This window comes from Vipera berus (genome assembly GCF_964194415.1).
Source record: "Vipera berus genome assembly, chromosome: 1".
In the NCBI taxonomy this organism is placed as follows: Eukaryota; Metazoa; Chordata; class Lepidosauria; order Squamata; family Viperidae; genus Vipera; species Vipera berus.
The window spans coordinates 159814772-159831547 of NC_138202.1; the positions used below are offsets into that span (position 1 = coordinate 159814772).

General features: G+C 44.4%; 1 protein-coding gene across 8 annotated transcripts in view; it reads left to right on the plus strand.

Annotated features, from left to right (window-relative positions):
- The first annotated feature begins 7447 nt into the window (after positions 1–7447).
- Positions 7448–16776, plus strand: part of MAP3K20 (mitogen-activated protein kinase kinase kinase 20) — a 125736-nt gene continuing 116407 nt past the window's right edge. For all 8 annotated transcript variants that reach the window (XR_014024716.1, XR_014024717.1, XM_081314633.1 and 5 more), the window contains exon 1: positions 7448–7679. The gene's annotated coding sequence lies outside the window, so the exon portion shown is untranslated. The remainder of the gene's footprint in view (positions 7680–16776) is intronic.

Consider the following 16776-nt stretch of genomic DNA (forward strand, 5'->3'; position numbering starts at 1 on the left):
GGGTGTAAACGGTCCAGCTTGGTGATGAGACGCTGTCCCCATCGAAGTTCTGCTGGGCTCTTGCATGGTGTAGTGTGTTGGGCAAGTAGAACTTTCGCCAGTCTGTGATGCCAGTCCCCGCTGATGATGCACCGGAGTGCGTCCTTGGTCGTCCTTACCATCCGTTCAGCTTGCCCGTTAGTCGATGGATGAAAGGGTGCGGAGGTGGCGTGCCTAATACAATTCGCCTTCAAGAACGCCTGGAAATCAGTAGTGGTAAACTGAGGCCCGTTATCAGACACAATTACGTCGGGGAGACCGTGTGTGGCAAAGAGGGCTCTGAGCACCTGGATTGTCCTTGCTGAGGTCATGTTGGGGACAGGGACTACCTCCAACCAATTTGAGTGGCTGTCCACTACCACTAAGAACAGTTGGCCCTGGAATGGCCCCGCATAGTCGATGTGAATGCGGGACCCGGGTGTGTGTGTGGCTTCCCACCTGTACACTGGGGCGTGAGGCATCTCTGGCCTGGATCTCTGGCATGTATAACAGGCCTTGACCCATTCCTCAATGTCCTTGTCCAGCCCTGGCCACCAGAGGTAGCTTCTGGCCAGTGCCTTCATCCTGACCACTCCCGGATGTCCCTCGTGTAAGGATTCCAATACCCTGCCCCTGACTGCGGTGGGAATGATGACCCTGCTTCCCCAAAGGAGACAACCCCGGTGCATGAAGAGCTCGTGTCGCCTGGTGAAATAGGCCTGGAAATCAGGCCCCAGAGACTTGTCCTGCCACCCCGTGCAAACCCATGAGAGTACCCTGCTCATGATGTTGTCAGCAGCTGTGCTGGTTGCAATGTCCTTGACATGTACTGGGCATTCTGATAGTTCCTGCAGGGCTAGGATTTGTGTTGCTGGTGCTGGGTCTGGCTCAGTGGTGTCTATGGGTAGCCTACTTAGGCCGTCTGCGTGGCCCATCTCCTTCCCTGGCTTGTGCACCAGCTTGCAATTGTAAGCTGCAAGGAAGATGGACCACCGGAGCATTCTGGGAGACAGTATTTGGGGGGTCTGCTTGTCCGTGGTGAATAGGCCTAGCAGGGGCTTGTGGTCTGTGTAGACAGTGAACTCCCTGCCATACAGATAATCGTGGAACTTCTTGATTCCGGCCACGATTGCCAGGGCTTCCCTGTCAATTTGGGCGTAGTTCCTCTCTGCTCCAGACAGCGTCCTGGAATAGTAGGCTATGGGGATTTGAGCCCCATTAGGCTCGAGGTGGCTGAGTACTGCGCCCACACCATAAGGGGATGCATCACATGCGACGCAAATGGGCTTTGTCTCGATGAAGTGGGTTACTGTGGACTTATCCGACAGTAGTGCTTTTAAAGCCCTGAAGCTTTGGTCATGGACGGAAGTCCAGACCCATGCTGCCTGCTTGTCCAGTAACCTGTGAAGTGGCTCTGCAATGGCTGCCTTGTGTGGAAGGAATGTGTGATAGAAGTTAAGCAGGCCCAGGAATGCCTGTAGCTCCGCCTTGTTCTTGGGTGTGGGTGCCAGTTTGATTGCCCTCACCTTGGACTCTGTGGGGTGGATTCCCTTGGCATCTACCCTCAATCCCAGAAATTCTGTGGACTGGACCCCTATGCTGCACTTCTCCCTCTTCAATTTGAGCCCAGCAGTGCGCAGCCTGGTTAGTACCTTCCTCAGCCTACCTGCCAGTTCCTCCATTGATGCTCCTGTGATCAGGACGTCATCAAAATAGGGACAAATCCCCGGGATGCCCCTGAGCGTCTTCTCCACGATCTCCTGGAAAATGCCAGGAGCTACGCTGATCCCAAACTGCAGCCTATTCACCCTGAACGCTCCCCTGTGAGTCACTATCGTCTGGGCATCAGCCATTGCCTGGGTAACCGTGAGTTGCTGGTACGCCTGCGCAAGATCGAGCCTTGCAAATATGGCACCGCCTTGGAGAGAAGCGAGAACGTGGCTGACCGTGGGGACCGGTTAAGCGTGCGGGTGTAGGGCACGGTTCACCGAGCATTTGTAGTCGGCGCAGATCCTTACCTCCCTGTTGGGTTTGAGTGGGGTGACTATCGGGGTCTCCCATTCCCCCCCTCTATGGGCTCTAAGATTCCCTGGGCCACCAGCTTATCCAGTTCGCACTCAATCTTGTGCTTGAGTGCGAAGGGAACTCGCCGTGGCCTGACCCTAATGGGGGGAATGTTTGGGTTTAGTTTGAATGAGATGGGGGCCCTGTGTACCTGCCCAGCGTCCCATCAAAGACGTCTGCGAACTCTTTGCAGACGGCCTCGATGGATTCTCCCTGGATCCAGTGGATCCCGGAGACGGCGATTCTCAGGGCCTTAAACCAGTCTAGGCCGACTAGGCTGGCTCTCCGGCCGTCTACCACTACTACCTCCAGGTGCTCTTCGCGACTCTTAAACCCCACGGAAACGATGGCCTCCCCCTTTACCTTGACCGGTGAGTTCTGGAAGTCGGTCAGGGCTAAATTTGAAGGCTGTAATTTAATCTGCTGCTTGCTCCGGCCATTAATGTAGTTAAGGGTCTCGTCCAAAATGATGGAGACCGTGGATCCGGAGTCAAGATCCATACTGCAAGGAACGCCTTGCAAGCGGATTGTTAATCTAATTTTGGGTTTGAGCAGCCGGCGGCTACCTGTGTGGTAGATGGCCAGCTGGCTCTCAACATAGCCAATTCGCGTTTTGGTCGGGGCCCCAGTACCTCCGGTTGCAGCTCGTGGATCTCCTCTCGGGGGTGGCGGCTACGACAGACCGTGGCTATGTGGCCTGTTTTCTTGCAGGCCTGACACATGGCCGACCGGAACTTGCAGAGGCTGCACACGTGGTTTCCACCACACCCTGCACACTTCTGCAGGTTGGTAGCGTTGCTAGAGGGCCTGGGCTTGTCTGGGTGTCCGCCTCGATGGTCGGGGGTCGACTTCCGCTGGAGGAGGTCGATGCTCTGTCCGCCCTCGTCTGAGGTGACCTGCTGGTGGATGCTGGCTGCCAGGCTGCTGGGGTTGGCTTCCTGGACGGCCTGGATGGCCCCACAGGCTGCCTTGTGGGCCAGGATGGCGTCCTGGGCTTCCTGGAGCGAATCCTCCTCCCTCTCGAACAGGCGCTCCTGCAGCCTCGTGTCGTGTAGGCCACAAACCAGCCTGTCTCGTAGACGCTCCTCCAAATTTGAGAACTTGCAGGCGATGGTGGCTTCTCGTAAGGCGGCGATGAAATTGGCCCTGGACTCGTCGGGCCACTGGTTCCTCCTCTCGAACTGGGCTCGGGCAGCCAGCTTGGATCTGCGGGGCCAGAAATTGGCATTCAGCTTAGCTACAAGGTCCCGGTACGAGACGGTATCGATGGCCTCTGGAGCGAACACGTTTGCGGCGACCTCGAGGAATGGTGGTAAGCCTAGGCAGAGCAGGGCTGCCGTTTTCGAGCCGTCTTCCGAGATTTGGTTAAATCTCATGTACAGCTCGACTTGCGACAGGTACCGGGCCCATTTCTCTGGGTGGCGGGTGTCGAACTTGCAGGGTTGCCCAGCTCGTGCCATTGTCCCGTCGGTCGTTGTGGTGTGTGGGTGGCCGGTGGTGGTGGCTGGTGGTCGCGTTGGGAGGAAGGGAAGATTCCTCCTTCCTTCAGTGTGCGGTGCGCTCCCCAAGTGACTTCAGCTCCTTGTCGGCAGCAAATCCCATCCTCGTCGCCACTGTAATGTTGTGGGTCCGACGCAAGGAAGAGACGCCAGCCGGAGTACGTGTTCAGCTCTTTATTGGGGGGGGTAGCGTACTGGCAGAACAAGGGCTACCTGGCCTCCTTAAATACCCAGCCAGGTAGGCGACCAGCCAATGGGGTTGGCCCTAGGTTTCCCACCGAAACTAGGTTTTCCGCCAAAACCGTCCAGGCCAACGCCCCCTGGTGGCTGTTGCTATGCAGATGACTTGGATACATAACAGTGACTTATGACCATTTTTCATAGTTACGACCTTTGCTGCATCCCCATGCTCATGAGATCAACATTCAGATGCTTGGGAACTGATTCATATTTATGACCTTTGCTGTGTCCCACGGTCATGTGATCATCTTTTATGACCTTTTGACCAGCAAAGTCAATTGGGAAGCCAGATTCACTTAACAACTGTGTGGCTAACTTATCAACTGCAGTGATTCGCTTAATAACTGTGGCAAGAAAAGTCATAAAATGGGGCAAAACTCACTTAACAAATGTCTCACTTAACAGCAGAAATTTGGGGCTCCGTAAGTCGAGGACTACTTATGTAAAATGAGGTTTACATGCAAAAAAATGAACTTGTATCACCATATCCTGATATGGTTTCAAATCCTGTGATTCATATCCTGCAGTATACACATTTTCATCTTTCAATGGGACACAGGTAGAAAGAATGGGGATTGTGTTGTGATGCTCCCACATGCCTTGCCATTTCTTCATCATCACAGTTGACAGCAGACGACAACAATGCTACATTTTGATGTTCACAGGATACTATTGGATGGACCTGATTAAGGAATTCTGCCCGGTCTTGGAAAGACAATTATATTATAAAGGAACACTGAAAGCGAGAGTTAGTTAGAAGTTAGAGTGTTCTATTTAAATATCTCCTCAAGTAATTTGAATAATTCATACTCAGGGACGAGACAATCTAATTAGTCATTGATAATCACATAGCATCTCCCATCTGCAAGAATATGCATACTATGTGACATGCACAGGTGAGTCAAAGGGATACAGCTCGTAATAAAATTAGCACCACTCAAAAATAACTAACAGTGGGATGGGGGTGGGGGGAGATACATATATAATGGAAAGTCTCTGAATGCTACATTAGCTTATCTTGCCATGTTCTCTCAATGTAAGGATCTGGTCTTTTACCTTTCTCAAAATCCAAGCACGAGTCCTCAGTGGTATCCCTCACGCCACAGAAAGACACCTGATGGCATTCCAGATGTTCAGCCTTCATCTCAAAAAAATTCCCCAGTTAAAATGACCACTGTTGAGGACTGAAAAAATGGAAGACCACTAACTTGGAGGGCACTGACATTAGAAAGGTCCGCTTTAAAGAGTACAGCCAACTCCATCAAAGGAGACGATGCAAACAAGAAGATATTTATCTCATGTGCTCCTGTTTCCTGAGATTCCTTTGGATAATATTTTGCTGGAAGAGATTGCTGTGTGAGATAACTACCACTGCCCTCCAAATAACGCAATCCTCCAAATTTGGAGAAATCGAAAGGGTTTTAAAGAGGCCACCCTGGGATGTTTTTGCAATTCTCCAGTCTAGTGTGTAACCTTGAGATTTCTGGTAGTCTCTTTTCCAAGTACCAAACAGATTTGACTTGCTTGACTATCTAGGTTAGCTAAGCTTAGTTGAAAGGGCTTTCCTCAACACTAAAAATATATTAAAATACACACTGTATACTATCTGTTTGTAGATGCCGAACATCTTTTCATGGAATCTCATGAAGAGGGATTGAGGTAGCAGTTTTGAGAGTTTAACTCTTTATATGCTCCAGCCATGAAGAACCTTAAAAATCAAACCATCATTCTAGCAATAGCCTTGGAACCAATAAAAATGATAAAGTCTGTTCATAAAACCCAGTTAATAATGTTTTCATCATAAACTGGTCCAGTTTCCAGAGAAGTATGAGACTGACCCACTTACAAGGCAGAGCAGGAATCTGAGTGTGTGAATGTGTCCTGGAAACAAGACTTGCCTGTTCAGATAGGTAAGCTTGCAACTAGCAGTCAGGATGCATCAATTAGCACACAAGAGTCTTATCTTTAGGATGAACATCTAGTAAAACAATGAGTTTACTTTGGTGAGGATTAAAAATTTTTTGGGAGGGGGGAACCAGAGATTGTTTGTAACTTCTGGGATGTTCTACCAGGTTGTGATTCAGGTTTTGTGGGTTACACCCCAACCTACATAATGATTATATGGTGTGGAAGAAGACAGAAGCAGCAGCTGCCTTTTTGCTTCTCAGAGCAGGAGGCCAGCAGAGGAAACTCTGGGTCCCGATTGTGCCTCTGAGGATATATTTTCTTCCAACTAAAAATCACCAATGGTAATGCTCCTAAAAAAAAATTAGACATTAGGGGTGGTTTTTTTGTTGTTGTCAAAATGCTAAGTTTATTAACAAGCTAAGAAAAATATTGTGTGGTTGTATGTTTTTTTAAAAAAATTGTATATATATGTTTCTTGTATTTTGCTTGGTTTTTATATAGTTTTAATTGCTGTGACTGACCCTGAGTCAAACATCTGAGATGTAAAGTTCTTTTTTTTATTTCAATTATATATTGAAATAAAAAAAAGAATAAAGCCTTTTAAAAATCAAATCCCTACTAACACAACTAAAATGACATTGTTAGGTATCGGGAATTGCTCTTGTTGAAAAAGTTATTGATAAAATAGTTTACAGTGGGGTGCATCACATTTTTATCAGGAAGGTAGACAGAAGATACACAATACATATACATAAATGTATGTACACATACACATACAAACATACAGATACACACATATACACATACAGAATTTTGGAACTAAGAATTTAAATTATATACAATTTAAGATTAAATATATAGTATATAATAAAAACAGCACAATCTTGTGATTATGTATGAATTTGGATGGATGTTGTTGTTGGATGTAAAAGTATCTTAAAAAAATTAAAAACAAGACACCCGGTAGTTCTATAAATTAATATGAACAGAATTTTAGCTGTGGCGTAATGTGCATTTACAATAAATCCTGCTGCCTTCTGATGCTTGAGTCTTGTAAATGTGTCTCGAATGGAAGCTTTACAAACTTTCTTAGGTCGATTTTGAACTCAACCCCCCTTTCTCATTAACAAAAGTAATGTTATATATATTTTATATATACATATATATATATATACATATATACATACATACATACATATATGTGTGTGTGTGTGTGTGTGTGTGTGTGTGTAAATTTTAATTTTATATTAAATTTTAATATATATTAATATGTGCCCGTGGGTTCACAGAAAAAAGGTGCCAATAAACCGTACAGAAAACCCAAAATCCAAAGACTTGGCCAGCGTCAACCAAGTTTGCTATTTATTTGGGAACCCAATCTGACCGTTTCGGGTGGTGTTAAAAAAAACAACCCATCAAAAGTGACGGTGATGTACATCCAAAGTCCCTAAAAAAACACTCTTGGCTTCGAGCCCGATTGCCGATCGCCAGATCTTTGCGGGAGGGAGAAGGAAGCAAAGGGTCGGCCGGGGTCAGCCACCGCCAGGCCCTTCCAAAGCGACCGGGGGAGTTTCCGAAGAGGCAGCCGAGCGGGGCTCTCTCGGCGAGGCGAGGCGAAGCGCCGGGTCGCCCTGGGGGAAATCTCTCTCCCACAACCGCCTGACAGCCGGCCAAGTGGGCGGGTCAGGACTTGCCCCTCTGTTCCCGGCTGGGCTATGCGCGGGGTGGTGCTCTTTTTTCCCAGCTCCGGAGGCACCGAGAGGCTGCTGGCTCGGCTCCTTTTGACGTTCGCCCGAAACGAGGGAGAAGCCGGCCGCCCGGACAACCGCGCCTGCCCCCGCCAGTCGGCCAGCAAAAGCCTCGCTCTTCCAAAGCGCCTCGGGGCAAGCGGTTTTGAGGGCACCGGCGGCGGGTGGGGGGGCGCCGCCAATTGGGTGTCCCCATAGGAAGGTAAGGAGGCTGGCTGGCTGGCTGTGGAAAGCGGAGGGCGCGCTTTTAGGGGTGGAGATTAGCCGGGTACTCTTGGCGGGAATGGGCGGCGGGGGTGGGGGTGCGGGTAGGGAGCGACGTGCAGAGGAGACCCGAGGGACTCTTTGCTTTCCCGGCATGGCGGGCGGGCGAGCGCGCGCGCGCGCGCTCTCCCTCCCTCCCTTGCTTTGGTCGGCTGGGTGAGGGAGGAGATGGCGTATTCGGCTCTTCCCTTCTTGACCCGGTCGAGCGGCAAATGGCCGGAAACTCGTTAAGCCTAGTAGTTAAAAAAATAAAATAAATCTTAATAAATAAATAAATAAATTGCGCGAGAGAAAGCACTTTGCGCAAACCGGGTGACCGGTTTGTGGGGGGGCTTCGGCGATGGGAAAGCAAGCTTCTGTGGAGCTCCTTGAAACGGGGACGTTGAAATTCGCCGCCCCTGTGCTCGTTCGGTGCATGGGATATAAGCTGTATTTTTTTTTCTCCCCCAGCGTTGAAAGAATAATTTTCTCTCTTGCTTTCGGCGCACTTTTTGCACCTCACCACCTTCCGTCCGTCCCTCCCTCGCTGTCTCCCTATAAACATAACAGTCAGCCATAATGCGCTGCTGCTATGTTTTGCAAAATTGGACTTAAAGTGTACTTGAATAACCTCACCGCTGTAGTGAACCTCGGGGTGACTAAGTGCATCTGTCATATCCTGTGGTTTAGGCATTTCCTATCCTCCTGACAGTTTCACTGAAAGTCCTTTGAAGTGCTACTGTTTTATCACTCCCCCCCTTTCCCCCTGGGAAATCCAGCCAAGTTTCTTTTTTTAAAAAAACTTAATAAAACTTTTGCTTTCAGTTTGAAGAGGAAAAAAAAATCCAGTGCTTTCTTCATTTCCCCCTCCCCTTTACTTAACGTTGTAAAAGGATGTCAGGTGCTCTTTTATGCAACGTTTTGGAATGTCTTTATTAGACTAAGTGGGGGAGTAGCGTAAATCTGGCAGTCAGGTGTTTGATGTGTTTACTCAGAAGTAAGGTTGGTTGAATTTAAGCTGTGGCATGAGGACTAGTGACATTAGTTGGTAACATTAAAATGCAAACATTCCAACGAAGAGAACCATGCTTTGATGTGGAAAATTAAAAGAGCTGCTTGCTGCTACTGCCCTTAAGTGTAGGGGGGAGCTAGGGGCTATTCCTGCCAGGGTGACTTTAAATGCCTTGTTTCTGGATCACAGTTTATAGCCTTGTGCAACGTGATGTCTCTGTATAGGATAAATGGCATTTCCTGGCATAGTCATATTGACTAGAAATTTATCTATCTATTTTTAGAGCTCATGTGAAAAGGCTGCAATAAGGCACAAACTGAATGGTGTCATTGTGACCTTATATTGAAATGCATAATCAGTGTAATTGTACTTTGGAGTACTTCATTAAAAAGCATGAACCGTTTTAATTATAGGTATTGTTTTTAGAGGACAATATCATTTTATGGGGATAACGATAAATATTGGCCTATAATATGTCTGTTCTTTATCTTTGAGTTATAGGATAGACCATACAGTTATCTTGAAATGCAAGTGCTTGTAATCTTTCTTCAATGTTCACTTTGGGGCTGGATGTTCATGTAGAGGTTCAGAAGCTAAACAAGGCGAGCCTATTTAGTACTTGGGTTGGAGGCAGAATTATAATTATAATTAATTATAATTTTATTTGTATACCGCCCTTCTCCCGAAGGACTCAGGGCGGTGAACAGGGCAAACATAAAAGTACAAAAATACAAAAATTAAGAAAGAATTGTAGACTTAGACTGGAAAATTGAAAAAACATCCCTGATGAAGACAGTAACACATGTTTTCCATACTGCTCTGAAGAAAACAACATGTTACATTCCTAAAGTCATCCCAAATCAAACTTGACTAGAACAAGACTTCACTTTTTAAAGCAATTCTTAGGGTGCAGTCAAGCATAGGGGTGCTATAAATAGTGCAATTGGATGATACTATATGTGTTAAATTTCTGTTTTAGTGCCTTTTTACTTTTTCTTTCTTTGAAGGAGGGAGGCCAAAATGCCATAATTCTTTTTTTCTAATGCCTATCCAATGAAGTAGATTATGGAGAGAAATAGTGAATTTCTTAACATCACACAGTGAACTTACTACAATCTCTATGGTCAAAGTCTAGTATTCCGATAACATAATTACTACGCGAGGCCGTACAGAGGTTATTCTAAGACTGTTGGAGATTATCTGGTCTTCCACCAATTCCCCCGGTACAAACTACCGACAGTTTATTTTGTACACAAATATCTTGAACCAAAGAAAAGAGACTTCTACACATTTATTTATTGATTGATTGATTGATTGATTGATTGATTGATTGATTGAATTTATATACCGCACTATTCCCGAAGGACTCAGGGCAGTTCACAGGGCAAGTTAAAAACAATACAAAAAGAGAGAATAAAATACAATTAAATTAATACAAACCCACAAAATTAAGATAACATTAAAATTGAAATTTAAAATTAATTTAATTTAGTTTAATTTAATTTAATTTAAAATCCCTCAGTCGAGGCCAGACAATTCAAACAACCAAGTTTGAATTGTTGGCAGCATTAGATACAGCAGTTATAGCAACACCTCTAGGGATTAACTTTTTTTTTATATTATGTAACAACCGTGTAAAATGCAGTAATATGCAGTGACAAAAGGGAAGACCTCTGATTTCCTCTTCTTTCCTGCACTTTCTCCTCCTCTATACAATGCTGGGCCTGACAGGCTTCCCAGCAGCCTTTTGCTCTTGTCAAGTGATTGCATAAAAATCATGTGGCAGATCTAGAAACTTTGGTGTTAGGGAGGCTATCGTAGCATTACAGATTTCTCTTCAAGAGAGTGTGGAAAAATATGGTCCGATTGCTCCATATAAGTAGTCCTCGACTTACGACCACATCTGAGCCCAACATTTCTGTTGCTAAGTGAGACATTTGTTAAGTGAGCTTTGCCCCATTTTACAACCTTCCTTGCCACAGTTGTTAAATGAATCACTGCAGTCGTTAAGTTAGTAACCCTGTTGTTAAGTGAATCTGGCTTCCCCATTGACTTTGCTTGTCAGAAGGTCACAAAAGATGATCACATGAGCCTGGGACACTGCAACAGTCGTAAATATGAGTCAGTTGCCAAGCCTCTGAATGTAAATCATGTGACCACGGGGATGCTGCAACGGTCATAAGTGTGAAAAGGATCATATGTCACTTTTTTCAGTAACGTCGTAACTTCAAAACGGTAACTAAATGAATTGTAAGCCGAGGACTACCTGCATTAACAGAGTGCCTTTAAAACTTTTGAGCATTGCTTTAGGGAGATTATCCAAAGGTGCAGGGCTGGATATGCTGCAGTACTTTGGAAGAATAAGCTGATGAGAGATCCAGCGATTATGAGATCATGTCCTTCTCCTGTACGTGCAGAGCTTCTTTCTTCCTCTTCCTGAATATCCTTGTCTATAAGCCTCTTCTGGACTAGAATTTCCCCTGCCTGATCATAACCCGTTCCTATCAGCCTTTGGGGAGCAAGCTTTTGAAGTATTTTTTTGTTGTTGTTGCATATCCAGCTTCCATCATATATCAAAGAGATCGTCAGCATAAAAGGGGTGAAAAATTCAATTTTCTCCCAAAGTTAAGTATCCTATCCGTGCTCTAATCTGCCTCTACTGTAAATAAAATGGAGAGTAGGGATTGCAACACATCACTTGAAAGCTTGGTTTGAAATAAGAGGTTTCTCCTTTCTAAAGCCAAATTCCTCTCCGTAGAGCAGACATGTCAAACACAAGGCCAGGGGGCCAGATCAGGCCCGTGAAGTGGTTTCATGTGGCCCACGAAGCCACCCTGGAAACAGTGAGGGAACGGCCCCCACTGCCTTGGCCCTGGCCCAGAGACCCTCCTTCTGTCAGAGACCCTCAGATCTGTCCCACTCCTGCCCCAGCCCCCATAGGCACCCTTGATGCGAACGATGTAGAGCTGGCCATGCCCACCCAGTAGGCCATACACACTCTAGCCACGCCCACCCAGTAGGCCATGCCCACCCTGGCCATACCCACCTGGCCCCCTGAGGGCAACCGCAATGCTGATGCGGCCCTCAGTGAAATTGAGTTTGACACCCCTGCCGTAGAGGAATTGCACGCTGGGTGATAGCCACAAAAGGATGATAGCAATTACATTCACCTTATGTAGGAGAGAAGAAAAAAAAAGACTACCCTACAGTGCTTGTTTGTGTCTTCTGGATGTCACAGATGCTAGAATCCGTATGTAGTGCCAAAAGATTCTCTCTCTTCCTTCTCTGAAAGCTTTCAGGAGCTTTTGTAAGCTAATTCAGTGGCTAAATATGAAAGATGCCTGAATCTCAAAATGGAGAATAAATACCCTGTGAGTCAGGGGTGGATCATGATGCATTGCTTTATTGCAAAATCAGTTTTCATTGCTGAAACCCTGTTCTGTGAAATTTAAGTCTTCATAAAGCAAAACATCAAAGTAAAGAATTCCCTAACCAGTTTCCAGTTGAAGAGATTATTTCTCTTGATTAGGACTCGGCATGATAGGGTGTCTTAGGTGACTCATAGTGGCTTGGTTTTAGATTCTGGATTTAAAGTAAGTTGGGAAATTAAAAGGGATTTTTTTTTTTGGTCTCCATCTCTCTCTTTGAAGAGTTGGAGCTGCTAATTCTTGTCCCGGGTACCTCTGTGAAGAAAATTGGTGGAGTTTTCTGGCATAGACTTAGGGAAGGGAAAACTTTGATTCTTTCTATTGTTCAGCAACTACTGAAGAGACTGGAGGAAAAGGAGAGGAAATATGGCACTAAAAAGGTAAAGGTAAAGGTTCCCCCGCACATGCGTGCTAGTCGTTTCCGACTCTAGGGGCCGGTGCTCATCTCCGTTTCAAAGCCGAAGAGCCAGTGCTTGTCCAAGGACGTCTCCGTGGTCATGTGGCTGGCACGACTAGACGCCAAAGGCACACGGAACGCTGTTACCTTCCCACCATAGTGGTCCCTATTTTTCTACTTGCATTTTTACGTGCTTTCGAACTGCTAGGTTGGCAGAAGCTGGGACGAGTAACAGGCGCTCACTCTGTTACGCAGCACTCGGGATTCGACCCGCCAAACTGCCGACCATCTGATCGACAAGCTTAGCGTCCTAACCCACTGAGCCACCACGTCCCTATATGGCGCTACTACAATACTAATGCTTACATCTGCATTCATTTGGTTTCAGGTTATTTGAAAGAGGATGATCTAGAAGCCAAGTGCAATATGTATACATAGTTGCCACTCTAAAAATGGTTGGTCAAAGTCCTTGAAAGTCACAGAACTGTATTTTTTCCCCAAATAAGGAAACTTGGCACATCCTGCTGTGTTTTAAGCTAGTAGAAATGTAGTGCTTGCTTTATTGGCAATACATTGGCCTGCTGCTTTTCCATAGAAGTGCTGAAAGCTATTTTATCTCTTCTATTTTATTTTTATTTATTTTAAATTCCAAGTTGAAAGAGAGATAGTGAAGAATGATTGAGTTCTAGGATATGTTGCAAATTTAGTGGCTAACAGTTGCAAATAACAATATTATGTTATAGGTGTGTGAGTGTGCTGCTCTGTATAGTTACATGACTTGTTCAATTTTTGGAAACAGATGCTTTGCTCATTTTAGGCTAAATCCTTTTACCTATTTTAAGCAATAAAAACTCTTAACAGGTTTTTCATACTAGAAGGAATTAAGGCTCAGTTTGCGGTCACACTGAATCTAGAAATATTAAAATTACTGATAATACATAACAAATGGCAAATTCTGTACAGTCTAAGATTTGAGCAGCATAACAAAAAGTAAGCAAGTGCTTAGGATAACTTAAAATGTAGGAGGGATAGGCTAAAGTTCTCAGTGATGGACATTCATTTATGATTGGTTGATTTCTAACCTCTCTTTTCTCAGAAAAAGAGCAAAGATGATTTGCTGGAATCCTTCATTAGACAATCAGTGTTGGAATTATTAGTATTTAAAAGTGACACTGAGTTTTGCTCATAACCTGAAGCCATATTTAAAAGCATCAATCTAGTTTTAAAACATGTTGGAATCAATAAGTCTGTTAAAAAATGGATGAGATCTTTATGTACATCCCTTTGTATGCTGCCTGTTCTTATGATTCTAGACAGCTTACAGTTTATTAAACTAAAAAAACCCACACAATACTGAGAAAAGCAAGAAACAATTATTGTTCATGGGAGAATGATTTTATCAGCCTCAGAATAAACCTTGTGGGGTTTTTTTGAATGACTGTTTTAATAGAACAAAAGAAGAGGATTGGGAAGAAATACTCCTTTGGATAGGAATTAAGATCGATGTATGGGGGATTCTTGAATCCTTAACTTTGATCCTTAACTTTATTGGGAGAGAAAAAAAGGCAAACATCTTCAAGAGCCTTGGTGGAGCAGTGGGCTAATGCCTCCTTAAGTAACACCAGCTGCCTGCAATTAGTGCAGGTTCGAGTCCCACCAGGCTCAAGGTTGACTCAGCCTTCCATCCTTCCAAGGTAGGTAAAATGAGGACCTAGATTGTTGGGGGCAATAAGCTGACTTTGTAAAAATGCCACTGGGGGGGCGAAAGCCCTAATAAGCAGGCATATACATAGAACAGACATGTCAAACACAAGGCCTGGGGTGCAGATCCGGCCCGCGAAGTGGTTTCATGTGGCCCCCGAAGCCATCCTGGAAACAGTGAGGGAACGGCTCCCACTGCCTTGTCCCTGGCCCAGAGACCCTTCTTCTGCCAGAGACCCCCAGATCTGTCCCACTCCTGCCCAGGTCCTCATTGGTACCCTTGATGCGAACGATGTAGAGCTGGCCATGCCCACCCGGTAGGCCATATGCACTCTAGCCACGCCCACCCAGTAGGCCACGCCCACCCTGGCCATACCCCCCCCAGGGCAACCACAATGCTGATGTGGCCCTCAATGAAGTTGAGTTTGACACCCCTGACATAGAATGAAGGCTATTGCTAAGCACATTGATTTGTGCTTCTTAGATTGTAAGCCTCCCTGAGTCTTCGGAGAAGGGCGGGATATAAATGGGATTTTAAAAAAAAAGTTAGAAGCCCAGCTTTGCAAACAAACTCAGTGTTTTTTTGGTTTATGACCATATGTTTCTTAATTAATTAAAGTCCTCAAAGTTAGCTAGCTAACCGTCCTTGTTTAAAATATAATTTTTACTAAAGTTTTTTTTTACAAAGTTAAAAGATAAACCCTAACAGTGAGAAAGAAAGCTTTAAAAAGGTGGCAAAGGTAATAAAGAGCATAGAGAAGGAAAAAGAAAATGAGAAATTCCCAATGTTCTTCATAGCTGTTATAGACATACTTGAAAACTTTTCCTCCTTCAAAATTACAAAACACCGTTTCCTTTCTGCCCATATTAACTGATACATCCAGATAACAATATTTTATTTTTATCCATTTTCAGCACAAGCCCAGTCTTTTATAAAAATATTGTTCCCTCCTAATCAAACACATTTCTAAAAACCCTTTCTTGTGAGCAAACTTTAAGCTATTTGTAGCCCGTGCCTAATCTCAAAGTGAAGAGAGAACCACTCCTCTTAGTATTAGCTTTCCTAAATAGCTTATCTAATGACAATTACTGCTTTCTAAAGGATTTAATCTAATCCAGGCCCGTCCATGCAAATCTATAGAGCCAGGAGTTAAACTGTAATTTTTCTACAGGAGGAAGAAGAGGAAACCCATAAGCTGCTTTAGCACACCTGACAGTCATGTGCAAAAGGCTATTTCTTTTCCCTAAGTTGCCTTAATGCTCACTTTGGAACAAGCAAAGTCTGTTGCTAATGATGAGCAAAAAGGCAAGCTGCCAAATAACAGGGACTCAGCGAGGATCTATTTAACTATATTGAACTGAACACACTGCTGTTAAAAAGGTAGATATCCAAAGCACGAGCCACAATAGACAGAACTACAAAATACAACAAAGCGTCTCTTAGATTTTGTTCTCCTTGGTGTAGAAGATGACTCTTTCGAAGCTATAAAAATAATTGCCAGCCAGTGAAGAGCTCCTTTTCCAACCTCAACGAATCTACAGAATATAAGTCACTTCTTTTTTGTTGTTGGGTTTTTCTTTCTTTTGGTAAACTCTCAAGGCACATTAACTTATTTAGATCAAAACCGAAGTTCAGTCCATCTTATAGATCTATTTCTAAAGTTACTTTCACCTTATGGAAACAAAGTGCTTCCTTTTCGTAAGGTGAGTGTTACTTTAGAATCGTCTCTGTTTGATGGATAATGACCAAATGATTCCTTCACAGGCACATCATGTGTTACTAATATGCTTGCACACCACAAAGCCAATCCTCCTAACCTTCCCCATGGCTATCCTACAGTAGTAGCTAGGAGCTCCTGATGGTGTTTCTGCAAATGGTACGACCAGGGGGTTGAGCTAATACTTCTCTCGTTCCCTTGAAGCAGCAGTTTATATCTAATGAAACTTAAATATTCAGTTCTTAGGAAAGGATGAGAGAAATTCTTGGCTTGTAAAGATACAGCAGAACTTTTAGTTTGACCTTTCTTGAAAACAACTTTCCTTGATTACATAGTTTAGAATCACAAAGATTAATCTTGTGTGACATTACATGGGATATGTAATATTAAATATATATGTAGTTGTGCATATAATGTATTAAATTTATCAATCTAATGGATGTGTCAATATAATCCTATATCTATCTATCTATCTATCTATCTATCTATCTATCTATCTATCTATCTATCTATCTATCATCTATCTGTCTGTACCTACTTACGGTGCCTATCTATGCATTTACATATAATTTATATTCTGGATCTTGAAAAGATTTGCTAATGGATGATAATGTAGTTACAATATTTTGTAGATTGTTAGCACTAATGCAATGTAGTTGCCATGTTGAAGCAGCCTCTAGCAGTTTCATTTCAAACTGCTTGAGTTATGTAGATTACATGACCTCCATCCAGGATGCCTGTTGATTTAGGCAGATTATGTTTTAAATCATTTACTGTATGTGTCTGCTTTTTAAGAATTG